The 15,439-nt window shown below is 38.1% G+C and overlaps 1 long non-coding RNA gene across 1 annotated transcript in view; it reads right to left on the bottom strand.

Annotated features, from left to right (window-relative positions):
• The window catches only part of LOC149917442 (uncharacterized), a 60,695-nt gene that overhangs the window by 10,915 nt on the left and 34,341 nt on the right, over positions 1-15,439 (bottom strand). The window lies entirely within an intron of this gene.

Raw genomic sequence — 15,439 nt, forward strand, 5'->3', positions numbered from 1 at the left:
TGTTAACTTTGCAATATTCTGAAAAGAACAACTTGCAAATCTGGGAAGAAGAAATCAGTTGGGTTTTTTTTTTTTTTTTTTGCTTGTTTGTTGGTTTTTTGTTTGTTTGTTTTCTTTTAATTTCTGCTTAACACATCCAAATGCAGCTAATTAGTTCACTTGGGGAAGTATCATTAATAACCAAATTTCCATTAGAGAAAAACATGCCTTCCAAGAAAATGCAAAGAAATCCAAGATTTGCTTAGAAAACACTGAGGCCTCAAACTGTTTTCTTAGAGCTCATACGGTCTGTCGCCTGCCTGCACAATCTACCTAGGAAGATTTGTACAACTAATGCATTATTATTTTACAGCCCCAAACTTGTAATATTTTAATTTCATTTATACTGCAGTCACTAGGCAGCATCCTGACTTTTCTTAAGTCAAGAACAAATCTCCCATCTCTTTCATTGAGATTATGAGATGTATCTAAATTCAGTGGAGTTATTCCAACTCATCTCAATGCCATCAGCTCACTGTCTAGTCTTTTATGTTGTTGGGTTACAGCATAAGTAAGGCAATAATTAGAGATGCAAAGCAAGTTTCGGTATCAATCTTGGAAGCAGAATGTGTCACCCTAGGAAAATAGAATCCCAAATGACTTAGGCAGAGCTGCCAAAGTGAATATCTAACATTTCACTAATGGAAAAATTGAATGTTAGATAGGCATAATTGGAAAAGTACAACAACAGTTGAAGCAGTATCACTTGTTTATAAGCAGTGTGACTTCAAATATACTCAACTGTTATTTATGTTTTAAGATCTACAGCAGGAAAGTATTGGTTGTTTTTTCCAGAGGTCTCTCTGATAACAACAGATAGGTGGGGACATTTCTCTATATACTGTTTTTGTAAACTGTTCTATCACATTCTTTTGTTAAACATGAAAGTCTGAAAAAAATGGCACAATTTTATTTTCCTATATCTGTTTTAGGCATAGCAATTAGCTGGGGTATTTTAAGACACAGAGTTAATCGAGAACAAATTATTTTAAAGAGAGAACTAAAGCTAAAAACGAATAGTAAAGGACACTAAAGCAACCCAGTACCTCTTTGAGATGTCTGCATATCTCTATCAAATCTGGCCAAAAAGAGTACAAGAACTCTTGTTAGAAGGGCAGTGGCTTTCCACGCGTTGCAGAAGGGAAATATATCCAAAATTTTCACTGTCAGGGAAATTTCATTCTGTAGGAAGATTGCACTAGACTATTACCTAAAGGGTCAGTTTCTGAGCCTTGGACATTTATCAAAACTTTATTGTGGAATTTTAGATTATGAGTGAACTGCTTGCATGCATGGCAGAATAAGATTTCCTCCAACTTTCAGCACTGTGTAGATTTATGTTGCATGAGCAGTGTGGTTGTGTTTGTCTTCCATACCATGGAGCTTATGGGCAATGGAGGTAGGGAACCTCACTAACTTACAATCATACTTGAGCTGATCTGGAGACCTCACTGCAGTTAACTGCTACTACAGACCAGCTCAGAACAAACTGGAGAGACGGCATTTCCGAGATGAGATAGAGTGCTTTTCAGAACTCTTTTTGTCCAGAACTGACTTGAAAGGCTACCAATCCGATTATTTTTCACAGTGTGTAAAAGAAATAAAAATTCATTTATGTTACAATAAAACATTTTTTTCTGCATTCTGCCAAACAAAAATAAATTAGAGACCAGAATCATACTTCTAGTAAACAAGTAAATACTAGCAGTGAATCAACCATGGTTTTGACTGGACCTGTTCACATAAAGGTTGTCACTGAAGTACCCAGTGAAAGGGAGTAATAAGAAAGATAAAGAAATGTAAAACAAAGTTTACATCACCATCAATATCTTAATAATTAATTATATTTCTCAGTATGAAATAGCTCAAAAAAAGAAAGAAACCTCAATCAGCCTAAGACGACTTATTCCATAACATTGTACCCCATGGTCAGAAACGACTAAAGGCAATGTACAAAGCAAACAGAGTACGAGCTTTACAGCAACAGAGTAAGGATTAAGGGGCAAGCAGATAAATGGGATGCCACAGCAGGAGTCTACAATTGGCTACTCAGCCAGGATGACAACACTATTAATTAATCTTTAAGGAACTAAGAGAGATCTCTAGATCAACTGCCTGTGTCTTTATATGGAACTTCAACATTCTCATGATAATTGAGAACACCAGACAGCAGATATAAAAAGGTCCAGGAGATTTCTAAAGCACTTTGATGGTAGCTATCTGGTACAAGTATTGAATTGAGAATTGATGAGGAAAGATGCCCTTCTGGATATTTTGCTTGTGAACAGAGAAGGTCTCATGGGTGAAATGGCAACTAGTTGCTGTCTTGGTCATAGTTATCGTGAATTAGTAAAATTTAAAATCTTTGGTGATGCAGGAGGAAAACTGTCACCAAAACTTCAACCCTGGATGCAGGGAGAACATATTTTAGGGTACTTCGAGAACTAGTTAGTAAGATTCCCTGGGAAACTGCTTTGAAGGCACTGGAGCCCATCAGTGATGGTCATTTTTTAAGTACCATCTCCTAAGAGCATAGAAACATGCAACTCAAAAACATCAGAAGTCAAACAGGTGGTACAGAAGGTTTACCTGGCTGAACAGGGATCTTGTAGAGCTTAAGCTTAAAAAGAAAGCGTATGGCCACTGAAAGCAAGGCACCATGTCGGGACTACAGCTATGCTGTTTGCCTTTGTAGGGAGAAAATGGTCACCTTACAAAGAGGGACATAGATAAATAAGAGATTTTAATGCCTTCTTTGCCTCTGTCTTCAACCTACAATGGGCTATTGGCCCCCCGGTGCCCCAAGTTGGAGGACTGTGACAGTAGTAATGATCAACTCCCATCCAACTCTGAACTTGTGCAGGATTTACTTCTCTACCTGAGTGCATATTAATCTATGGAGCCCAATGTTGTTCATCCCAGGGTACTCAGAGAGCTAGCTTATGTTGTCACAAGACCTCTCTCAATTGTTTTCCAAAATTTTGGGGAATTTGGAGAAGTCCCGGTTGATTAGAAACTAGCAAAAGTTCAAATATTCAAGATGGGCAAGAAAGAATTCTCTGGTAATTACAGACCTATAATTAACTCACTTTAGTGCCTGGTAAAATTGTGGAGAAAATCATGTTAGGAATTACTGAAAAACAACTTAAGAACAACATGACCATTGGTCACAGCCAGCATGGATTCATAAAGGGAAGATCCTGTTTAATTAACTTAATTTCCTTTTATGACAAGGTCACCCATCTAGTTGATGAGGGGAAGCCAGTTGAAGTTATCCTTTTGGATTTCAGTAAAGCTTTCAATACTGTTCCTCACAGTATCTGTTTGGACAAAATGCACAGCATATGGCTAGACAAAAACATGATGTGATGGGTGGGCAACTGTCTGGCAGGTTGGGCCCAAAGAATTATAGTAAATGGGGTTATGTCAGGCTAGTGACCAGTCATTAGTGGGATTCCCCCTAGCTTTGTTTGAAGGCAAATTCTCTTAAATGATTTCATAAATGGCTTGGTTGTAGAACTAGAAGGTGTTTTCAGGAAGTTTGCTGATGATCCTAAATAGGAAGTAGCTGTTGACTGTCTAGGGTGGAGAGGACTTGCAAGAAGATTTAGAGGGCTGAGCAATCACTAATTGCGTGACATTTAACAAGAGCAAGTGCAAGATTCTACACCTGGGAAGGGGCAACACTGGCAATATATATATACTGACTGGAAATTGAGATGGTAGAAAGCAGCCCTGCTGTGAGGAATTTGGGGGTCTTGGTCAGCAGTGAGTTGAAAATGAGTCAACAGTGTGTCCAGGCAGCTAGAATAGACAACTATATCCAGGGGTGTACCAAGCACAGCACAGATGGCTGGTTGAGGGGAGCAATAGTCTCTCTCCACATTGTATTGGTGTGGCTTTACCTTGAGTACCATGTGTAGTTTTGGGCAACGCAATACAAAAAAGACATAAAATTGTTAAAGAGCATCCAAAGAAGAGCTACAAATATAATGAAAGGTCTGGAGAGCAAGGGGTATGAGAGGTGGCTGAAGTCTCTTAATTTGTTCAGCCCAGAGCAGACGATGCTTAGGGAAGGCCCCGTGGCTGCCTCCAGCCCCTCACAAGGAGAGTGGAGAGCCACTGCTGATCTCTGCTCTCTGGTAACAGTGACAGGATCCTAGGGAATGACAAGGAGCTGCATCAGGAAAGGGTCAGATTGGGAAAAGGTTCTTGAATGAGAGGGTCAGGAGCACTGGAGCAGGCTCCCCTGGGTAGTGGTCATGGCACTGAGCTGCCAGAATTCAAGAAGCATCTGGACAATGCACTCAGATATGCGGTCTGATTTTTGGGTGATCCTGTTTGGAGCCAGGGTTTGGATTCAATGATCCTTATGGGTCCTTTTCAACTTGGAATATTCTGATTCCATGATTTCTTTTAATGTGAGAAATTGGTGCCTTCCCGTTACACTCCTATTTTTTCAACTTTTTACACACTTCTATTATGCACAAGGCTTTCTTTTCTCCTGCACATCCTCCTTTTTATATACAGCTTGATGCATCAGAGATGATATTTTTATGCCAAATCTGCATACCCACAGAGCATAGTATATATTTTTGTCTTCTATTGGATGGCATGTGTGAAAACTGTTCAAGTGCCCTCTAGTGACTGAAACTCACAGTAAATTTTTTGCTCTACAGTATTTGAGAAACCCAGTAACAGCAATAAAGAGGATGTAACACGTTGAGATCAACAAGTTTTTCCATTTTAAGCTTTCATTTTCCAATTGCGGTGACAAAAATGAGAATATCTCACAAGCAACAGACCACCTGCAAGCACTGAAATGGGGCCCATCAGCCTAATGTAGACTAGAAGCTAGCTGATAAATTGGCAGGAAACCATAAATGTTTATTAGCTGGTCCACCTTAGGACTACATACTAACTGAAAGAAATAAAACCCAATAATCTATTTACAGTTTCTTGCATTCTTCATTAAGTCATTTCAGCTACTTTCGTTGCTTGATTTAATCAAACAGTGGTAGAAAAGTAATGTAGTAGTTGTAGATGAAGTTTCAGCTTCACAGCCCATGGTAGCAAATGAATTGTAAAAATTATGCCCTTTGAATCAGTTCAGATTTTGAATACTTGAATTATACAACTAACCCACAGGCTAACAGCTTATTTACAGTAATGTACAATTTATTTATCAATTTATAGGCTCATTAACCTGGAAACTTAGCCACTGGAATTTGAGAAACACAGTACAATACATGTAAGTTTTAAAGTCAACACAGCCTGATAAAATGAATACAAGTTTTAAACACTGAAGTATCAAAAATAAAAAGTATACCTTTAGCTTTAAATTTCAACCATTTATAAAACAACAACAACAATAACAAAAACCACCACAATGATACATAGGAATATACTTTCCATTTTAGGTCATAAGTAGCCTTTCTAGTTCAAATAATCAACCAGATAAGGGCAACAAACACATCACAGAGACTCTAGGCTCACGAGAAAATATCCTAGTTTGTGGGCTGACACAACAAAAACAAACTGACCCAGGAATAAAGAAGACCTTCTACTGTCAATTTATGTACAAATCTCAGAGAAATAGCAAAAGATACTCAACATGTCCATTCTGGCATCAGCAAAGCAACTGCCTCTTTCCTACCTCTCAGATGTACACTAATTCAAAATAAAAAGCCATTAGACAAGAAAATCATACTTATTTATGTCTGTCTGGAAGCTGATTTATACCAGATTAAGTTTGATGAAGTCTTTTGTAACTATAGAGACAAAAGCCAACTCATTCTTTGAGGACTGAAGAACAGAGAAAAAGAAAATTCAACAAAGAGGCAATTCTGGGTTTTTCATATTGATGAAATATTCTTCCATATATCCTTGAGGGTCTAGTAATGTCACGGAATGAGCACTGCTAATAAAGATGTAGTACTTCAATTGAAATATTCTACTTTTTGAAATCTTGCTTAAAGGAATTAGTTTGGGAGTAATTTCTGAGGCAGAATGATTGCTTTGACAATGTATTTTGGAAAACACCGGCCTTCTTTACATACTTCAGTTTTCACGAGTTATAGCAATAAACATTCATCCTCATATGGATGACCTTGAAAATTTCCTTAGTGTAAACCAAGAAAGATCAGCAAAAAATAATTAAAAAAATTGAAATGCAAATGGCCACAGCTGCATGCTTAAAATTATAGCAGATGAAAAGTTTTGTTTTCTCATAGCATACATTAAATCTGTTCAAAGCCAAAACACAAAATGAAAACACAAATCCTCTACAGATGTGACAGTTCTGTGATTCATTATTAGCTCTTTAAAATATTGTTACTTCTCCTCTTTTTACATCAAACTTTTTTATCCTACAAGCCATTAATTGTATAATATTTCTATTCATATCAACCCTTTTTAAAATCTGTCCCATTTTTCCATCCTTGGGCAGCACCTAAAAATGCTACCTGCAATTCAACTTTTTCATTTTTCCTCTCTTGTTGTCCTTTCTCTCAGTACATAGGACACAATGTTATATCGCTGCCCTCTTACAGCCCAAACATTCCTGAAAACAAATCGAACTCAGATATAAAGCTTCAGAGTAAACCCTAAAAACACACAGAATTTCCATTGGTATCCAATGATCTCCCCCTTTTCAAAAAAACCCAAACCGGCAAAAACCACAAAACCAGACTTTAATAGGTATGTTTTATTATTGCTGCAACAGGGAAGGATTTTTTTTTAATTGTGGTTTTGTTTTTCAAGTTCGCCTTAGAGGAATTCTAAAATGCTTTCTATCCCACTTGAGGGTCTCTCAAAAGCAATCTTTTAGCACTACAAATTTCCCTTTAGCAGCAGGACACATTTGCCTGCCAGAAAGCCAATTCTTTATGAGACTGAAGAACTGAAGAACTTCTCATCAGTAAATGCAACATCTTCAGCACTGCATTCCAGTCTCTGCAGCAATAACATTGTCCTATCATGGACTTGAAAATAATTAGCTGGCAGCATCATTGGTATTTTCTTCATTGCTAGCACAGCTCTTCAAAGCAATAATTCGTCTCTCCTCAGAGCATCAAGCTCTACAACTGGATAATGATGGAGTTGGGCAAATACCAGTCTCACTGTCAGCAGTAAGATGCCTACTGCAGCAGCCTGCAATCCAGTTTTCTTATGCAGTAATCTAGTGTTTTTAGAACTACAATCAAACCCTCTGTAAAAGTGATATAATTGTGTGTAACTAAAGCAAAGTAGCTGAGATCTAAGCATCTGAGCCCATTCTTTTTCCTTTCAACACACACTTAAAACTAGTCAGCAATTTCCAAACTTGCCCATGTTACCACACTCTGAAGATGACAATTCACTCATCACAAATTCAGCAGCTAGTTTGCTCTTTTTGCAGTGACAACAAGCAACACTACGTCATTTATATCAGCATGGCAGGCCTCTAACCATGCTCCTCTGATGAAGACTTCAGTCTTCTGTATAGCCCATCCCATCTCCACATGAAAGAACAGTGCTGAAGCACGACTTGTTCCATTCCAACACTTTGGTTTGCTCTTTTTTAAAAGAAAAAAAAAGGATTCACTCACACACACACACACACACACACACACACACACACATCAATATGAGGGAATATTTAGATTTCAGTATCACCAGCTATTTCTTTTTCTGTGCACACACATTTTGCTGTCAGGCGTAGGACTGATATGGTATATTTGTACTTTAGCAGGCAAAAACAAGGTGATATTCAGCTTTCTTCAAGTCTGCTACAATATTCTACATTGTATACAGTGATTTAGAAATTACTGGTAATTAGTGAAACCCATTTATTAAAGCCAAGCCAAATCTGTTTGAAAAATGACAGTGAAAAGTAACACCTGGAAGGGAACCTCACAGGACTTGTCATGGCCATGGTCAGACTGCTCAGCTGGATGGATATCCTGCCCTGAGTAGCAGTAAATTCCTGACCTAGTAAAGGAAGTAGGGTCATGAAGGTAATGGATAAAACAAGCTTGAAAATAGGAACAGGTGTCCAGTGAAAAGGCAGTTTAAGTGAAAAATGAAAATGTAAGTTCTTCCTACATTTATTGGCACTGCTGTCAGAAGGTTTTTTGTTGTTGTTGCTTTTGTTTCAGGGTAATTTTCTTTTTGAAACTTTAATCAAAAATTCCAGGAGAAGTGGCTAGATATTTCCCTGCTATCTTAAAAAAAAAAAAAAAAAAAATTAATTAAGACTGTGTGTTTGTGCATGCAAATGTATTTAGAATATTAATTTTGTAAATCATCAGTTGATTTCCCAATTAAGCTAACTGGCAGCAGCAATTAAGGTAGCAATTGGTAGAATTTACATAGTGTATAAGAGACTATCTCCATTTTAACATTAAATAGACTTTGTTGTAGCCTTCCTGTAACTAAGAAATTGTGGCTTCTTGGACTACAAGGTCTATTTTGGTTTGATTTGAAAGTAAACTTTTTTCCTCTGTGCCAGTAGAATGCCCTTTCAAGTTAGAGGAAAAAACACCAGACACCCTCTGAATTCTAATTATGAAAGTGTTCCTAGAGCACTGACTTACATGCCTCTAAGTGGTGAGCTCTCAGATGGGCCTCAAAGTACAGCCATCCCATCTCATTATTTGTACAACAAAAAGCCATTTATCCTCTCTCACCTGAACAGCTTAATTTAACTGTTGTCTAAGAGAAAGCACTGGCACGTGCTGCCCAGGGAAGCTGAGGAATCCCCATCCCTGGAGGTGTTTGAGGCCAGGCTTGATGGGGCTCCTGGGCAGCCTGACCAGGTGGTTGGCAACTTCAGGGTGGTTGGAACTAAATGAACTTTGAGGTCCCTTGCAACTCAAGCCATTCTGTGTTTCTGTAATGGCTGATTCTTCCCTTCCTTTCCTCCTGAGACTTCTATGCTCATTCTTCTATTCCTGCTCCAGTTCCTCACCAGGTGCTTCTCTGGCTACCTTTCAGTTATTGCGAGGAAGAACTAGCTGAAATTTGTCACTTTAAAAATACCTGCATTAAAAAAAAAAACCACAAACCACAACAGAATTTAGAATATTGTCCACATATTTACAAGTGTGGGGGCTTTCTCCTCTCCATTTTTGAATCCTTAATGTACTACTTTACAGTACATAACGCAGAAAGAAACTTGATTAGAATAGGACACACAGATTCATTTCAAGCTAGATTGCTTTGCTTCCTAATGCATGGAACTGGACAGAAGATTATTTTTAAAAGGCATGCACACCAACAAGAATGCTTATTGAAAAGATCTATACCACTGAAGAGGCTGGCCTTGTGGAGGGCAAGGATTCATCCCTTGTTACTTTAACACTTTACCAGAACTACAGTGCCTCTAACAATACCATTAGCATTGTTTCAACCTGAGATAAATAACAAGGTTACCGCTGTTCATTTCTTCTTATGCTGGTACAGGGAAGTGGAAATTCTTGTGCACTGACTTTCATTAAGATGTTGCTTTTGGAACTGAGACTGTGTCAGGAGTTTGTTCACAAATAGCAATGTTATCCATGGATTTAGGCCAGGCTAAGTCTGTTAGCTACTCTCAGTTAAGCCCTCATGCAGAATATGCATGTAAGAAATCCACTACTGCATGGAGTGCAAGCAATTGCTCTCGTACTTCTGCAGCTTACAATGTATGCTGGCCTTTGCCTAATCTAAAACAGAGATGAGAATTCTACGTCGTATGAAAGATTAACTGAAACCATAGAGGACTCCTTTCCTCTATCTGCCCTTAACTTCTGTCAAAGTATACAAATCTTGAAAAGTAATTACATCTTCAAAGAGCTTCAAAATAGTTCTCAAACATACTGAAAATGGAATAACTTTACAAACAAATTTGCAAACAACTTAGAACTTCAGGATTATTCACAATTGCGGCAGGCAAAACAAAACAATAAGCAGGCACAACAACGGGAAAATATGATGAAAATGCCTCCAAACATCACAAGCTGAACATTTTGAGAGAAGTCACTCAGTAGAATTCGTGTTAAATAAATACAGAAATACAGGTTCACTTTATCTGAAGTCACTTGATGATTCTCAATTGAGAAAAGTGTGTAGGACTCTCAGTTCACAAAATGCAAATTGCCATTCATTTTCTTGCAACTGTGATTGAAGAGGATGAAGGTTGGGGAGAGTTTGGAAAATATTAACAGAAAAGTAGGCAAGAGATTGCTAAAAATACCATAAGCTCCCATTCGGTGTTTATTATTTTTATGTCAAATTGCTCTTGGACTAGATGATGGTTAGAGGTCCCTTCCAAATGAACTTCTCTATTCTAGTTTTTCTATTAAAAATCAAAATTCAGCCAAGTGGGGCAAAAAAAAAAACCAAGAAAACAAATCATGAGATAAGCTCAACCACACAGGAAACATAACCAGTCTTTCTCCTTTGCTCAATAACTCAAAGATTACTTTCTGCTTGGGCAATCTGCTATTTGTTCCTTCATATGTTCTCCTCCTTCCATTAACATTTCATACTAATGGTTATTTAACTCAAAGTTTTCCTTCTAAGAAATCAGAATCAGGAATTAAGGTTTCTGAAATAAATTTCTACCAGCCTGCCTGCTGAACACCTCATCCCTCAGCAGTAAGAACCACAAGCTACCATTTAGTTTAATTCTACTAAAGGAGGGTTATTTTCTATTCTATTAAGCTGAGCCTTCTATTTCTTAATTATTATTGCAATAATCTTATTGATGTTAAGTTCTTGGAACTGCTTTATACTTGCTTCAGAAAACATATAAAGAGGAAAGGAATTAAATGTTTATTAACAGCCACTCTTTGAAGAACAAGTATGTACAGCCACAACAATTCACATATCTGGAACATGACTTATTGTATTTGAATACGTGTTTGACTCACATCTCAACAGCCCAATGTTCTCTCCCTCAGTTAATTTGGCTACTTTTTCAATCTCTTTGATGGAGTTTTTTGTTTGTTTGTTTCTTTTTTCTGTGCAACTATTCAGTTTTGTCTCAACCAGAATTGAATACAATTATTTGCAGAACTTATGATATAAATACAGGATGGTTTACATGACAGTGGTTCAGGTTAGGCCTAATAGAAGGTATTTATTATTATTGGGTTCTTCTTCCCAAACCAAGAATCAAATTAAAGTGAGTAGAAGCTTTGCCAGTAAGATTTACACTCCCATTTTGTTTCAACTGTGTGGATTAAATTCTATTCAAACAATTTTTTCACAGTACAGACAGTAGAAACTACAGAAAGGACTCAAAAGAACAATGGAAAGACAACTCATTAGCTGAAAAAACGTGGCTACTCTCAACAAAATTAGAGTATCTGAGAAGCATGAAGAATTAATCTCCCCTCTACTTTTGTAGAGCCATCCAGGACACAGTGGGAAAATTAAGCAAAGTTGCAGGAAGACATTAAATCTAGAAGACATTGCAGAATAGGAAAAACTGAACAGTTAATATCATTACCATGAAGATAGCAGAGCAGCATAACTACTTAATTTCAGATAGCCTTATTATGCATTTATTTATATTTCATTTTTTACAAGTCAGGGTAGAACCAAGGAACACGACCAGAAAGAAAGCAATAAATTCGGTCTAAATTCTACACAAATTCCACAGAGCATGTACTGCAAATGCTTAATTTCCACAGATAAACCAAAATTAATGCCTGAGTGAAAGAACTAAGTGATATTTTTTGAGATGAGGTGACTGGGTCTCAGTTGTAACATACAATGCAGTCATACCTTTCTGATTCACATTAAGGCGGATCAGAGAAAAGCTTATTAAAAAGTTGCGCTAATGAATGACTCACTTATTCATCACTGTAAACCTTGATGCTTATCAGGAGAATAGCCACAGCAGTTCTGTAAAATACTCTGATGTTGCAGTTAGTCAGAAAAAGGTGAAAACAAAATCTTGACAGCTTTTCCCTGGAACGCTGCTGAGGTTATCACCAGTGGTGCATCTCCAGCTCTTTAAAGCTATGACTGCAGAGAAAGCGCAGCAGCCAGACTGAGTCTCTACATAAAATGACAAGCAATCAGAGAGGCACCAAGTCTGCAGTGCTGTGCTGCATCTGCATACATGAACCAGAACAGGGACAAGAGCCTTCATAAAGCTGCTGGCAACAAGAAATTCGAGCTATTTCTCAGCCAACATATATTTTTTGGGACTGATGAGTATCAGAGAAAATGAGCTGGTTCCTCCAAAAAGCAGTGCTTTCAGTCCCTCCTAAAGAAAATTGTAAAGGCAAATGACCTGAACTCCAGCAACCTTTGTGACCTTATCCTCTACCTCTGGAGAATTAGCTGTGATACTAGTTATAGATTTGAGGACAGAACTTCACTGTGTGTTAAACATGTGATAAGCAGAAAATATGATCTCTATCTAAAGCAGCTTGCAATTCAAACTGAAAAATTTGAGATGGGAGCCAGGCATGATAAACAGCAGGGTATCCAAGAAAACAGATGATAGGCTGAGATACTGAATGGATTTAGGTCACACTTTCTAAAAGTCACACATGAAATCATTGGGCAAAAGTCCCATCTTTGACTTAGGTCTGTAAATATACATATCAAGCTACCTATGATAGATTAAATAAGGGATATGTTGGTATCTTAGTAAAAAGCACAGCACTCCATGTTTAGATGCCTGCCAAACTCAACTCATGCTTGAGTACTGAGAACCCTTTAAAAGACCAGAAGTCAGAATAACAAGATACACAAGATGCAAGAGGAGCATTCTAGGGGCAGCCAGCAGGAAAAATTAAACTCAGAATCCATTTGAAAGCTTCCATCTCTTTGAGACATAACGCATCAGAGCATGGGCAGATGCCCACACTCCTTCAGGATTAAATCCTCTCCTGGGAGTAGATGCTTACAAAGTATGATTTTCAAACCAGTGAGCAGGGCTCACTTGTAAGGATGCAGCTGTTGAAGAAAATAAATAACATCAGCTCTCCTATTTCAAGTGGTGGCCTAATTTAGTAATTATAGCACTCACACAAAACTTCCGGGCTCTTAGAAGAGCACATAGCGAGGCAAAGTATGTGTGAAATCCTTCACCATTTTAGTAGGTACCACCTGCTTGTGCAGGGAAGTGTATGAGAACCCCAGGGTCAGGAGAAAAGCAGAGAAATGTCAGAGGTTGCTGCTCTGCCTCCCAAGACCATATGCATGTTTAAAATGTAGAAAAAGGTGTTTCTGGAGGTATAATCCAAAACTCAGGACTGACTGCCTATGTCCAGCAGAATGCCTTAGCCACAGACACGCAGCTTCAAACCTCTCCTTGTGCAGTTCAATGACTGCTTTGCTGTAGCATTGCTTCCAAAGTGGACAAGGGCTCTATACTACTGTGTACGGTGTACAAAGTAGAAGTCGAGGTAGATTTAGAGAAAACAAATCAAGCTTAATTTCCTACACGTTCCTTTGGTTTCTCTCACCCCAGGACGTGCTGTGAGCATCAAGCAAATACAGCCTTTTTTTCTGTCCCCAAAATTCTAATTAAATATATCAAACGGGTCCAATGATGGAGACACTACAAAATCATGCCGAAGCTCCAGATTTAAGTCAGTGCTCTAAAATCAGAGCAGGAGGTTAAATCCAAATTGTTCTCGTTTCAGATTCATCTACAATACTAAAATTAATCCACTTTCCTTTGGGAATAGCTGCTAGTTTCATTTCCTAGCACTCCCTCAACAAACAAACGAATAAAAACAAACTAACAACAAGAACAACAACAAAAAGCAAACATGAAAAGGAGAGGGGAAGGGAGAGATTCTTAAACACTAGATTAGCATTCTCTGTTTAGCTGTTCCTTAGCTGCCCGTTAATGCTAATGGCACATTCTGGGAAAGCACAAAGAAGACTCAAGGGCAGTACTTTGTACCTGGAATTGTAAGATTTCTGTTTCCTGAGATTCTTTTCTGCTGCAGGAAACAGTGTGACTCAGTAGGAAAATCTGAGTCAGTACTGAATTACTGTTCAACATGATACGAGGAGGCAGGAGAGCATATGCAGGTTTTTCTTTTTCTTTCTTTCTCTCTTTTTTTTTTTTTTAATCTTTTGAATACAGCTACTAAATTTAGATCACAACTGTTTTAATGATCAGGTGATTCTCATACAATTACCTATGATAGCTGCATTTCTAAGGCCATTTCAAATGGGTACAATATTTTGCCTTCTATATTGTGTTGTCTTAGCAGTGAAGAAGCTCCATATCTGCTGGGGAAATAATATTTCAAGAATGGATAGGAACAGTGGGAGAGGAACTGTCTGTTTCAGTGCTAGTCATAAGCTTGAAAGATCTGGAACCAAGCTCTGAAGTGAGATCAAACTTCTTTGGTGAAGTTGGATCGGTTGCTTAAACATGCATTCAAAGGGTACATTTCATGAAGCCAGTCCCAAAAACCACGATCTCCATCAGGCCCATCTGCCAGGCTTCCTGCTCATTCTCAGAAGACCTCATGTAAGTAACGTACTGCAGAGAATGCTGATTTTGATGCTGCCTTTGGAGGAAAAGCAGAAAATTTTTTTCTTTAGCTAATGGCTACAGCAAATATAGAAATACAAAGTTCCAAATTCCTGGTCTTTCTCCAAAATCAGGACAGGTAATTTATCCAATTGCTGTTTTTTGTAAAATGTAAACCCTCTCCAAGGCAGTAACTTACACCCACTCTTCTTCTTTTCCCTGATAAGTGTCCAAATAATTATACTAAGGGTCATTTTGCCCCTCACTTGGTCAGCAAATTCACAAAGATTCCTGTAAGTGGAACAGTTTCAACAAAAGGGAGGGGAGTACAACCAACAGCCAAAGTGAGCCCTTGTTTTTGGAAGATGTGGCTGCGTTCATAAGTCACGTGAAGATGAGAACCAACTTGGATCAGTGTTCCCTCTACTGAGATTGTCCTACTGGAAGTCTTGCTTCTCCACACTGAAAAGAAAACAATTCTTTTTTTTTTTTTTTTTTGATTGACAGGTTGCAGGCAGTCTAAATTAAGGAAAGGGTATTAGGGAATACAGTTCCTAAGAAGGGAGAGTGTTTTCTTTGTAAAGTTGAATGGATGGGAAGAACAGGATTTAACACTTCCCTAAGCTTTTCATTGTGATGTTAGATAGAACATGTAACTCCTTGTTGACCATTCTGGTTCCTTAATGTCTGTTGAGGCATCCAGCCTTCTTCAGGCATTGTTTAGTGGGTGCAACAGGGAACCTAAATATCAGTTTGTAGCTCTCAGGCTGCCTTATTCTGGAAAATGAGCTGTGATTTGCCTGGGATCTCTAGCAAAACTGTGACTAAATTCACAATTCATAAAATGCTCAAAGGCTATTTCAGGACGAGACATTATATAAAACACAGGAATCTGCTGGACTGATTTCAACACCAGAAAGG

This window comes from Phasianus colchicus, chromosome 6 (assembly GCF_987193195.1).
Source record: "Phasianus colchicus chromosome 6, bPhaCol1.hap1.1, whole genome shotgun sequence".
NCBI lineage: Eukaryota > Metazoa > Chordata > Aves > Galliformes > Phasianidae > Phasianus > Phasianus colchicus.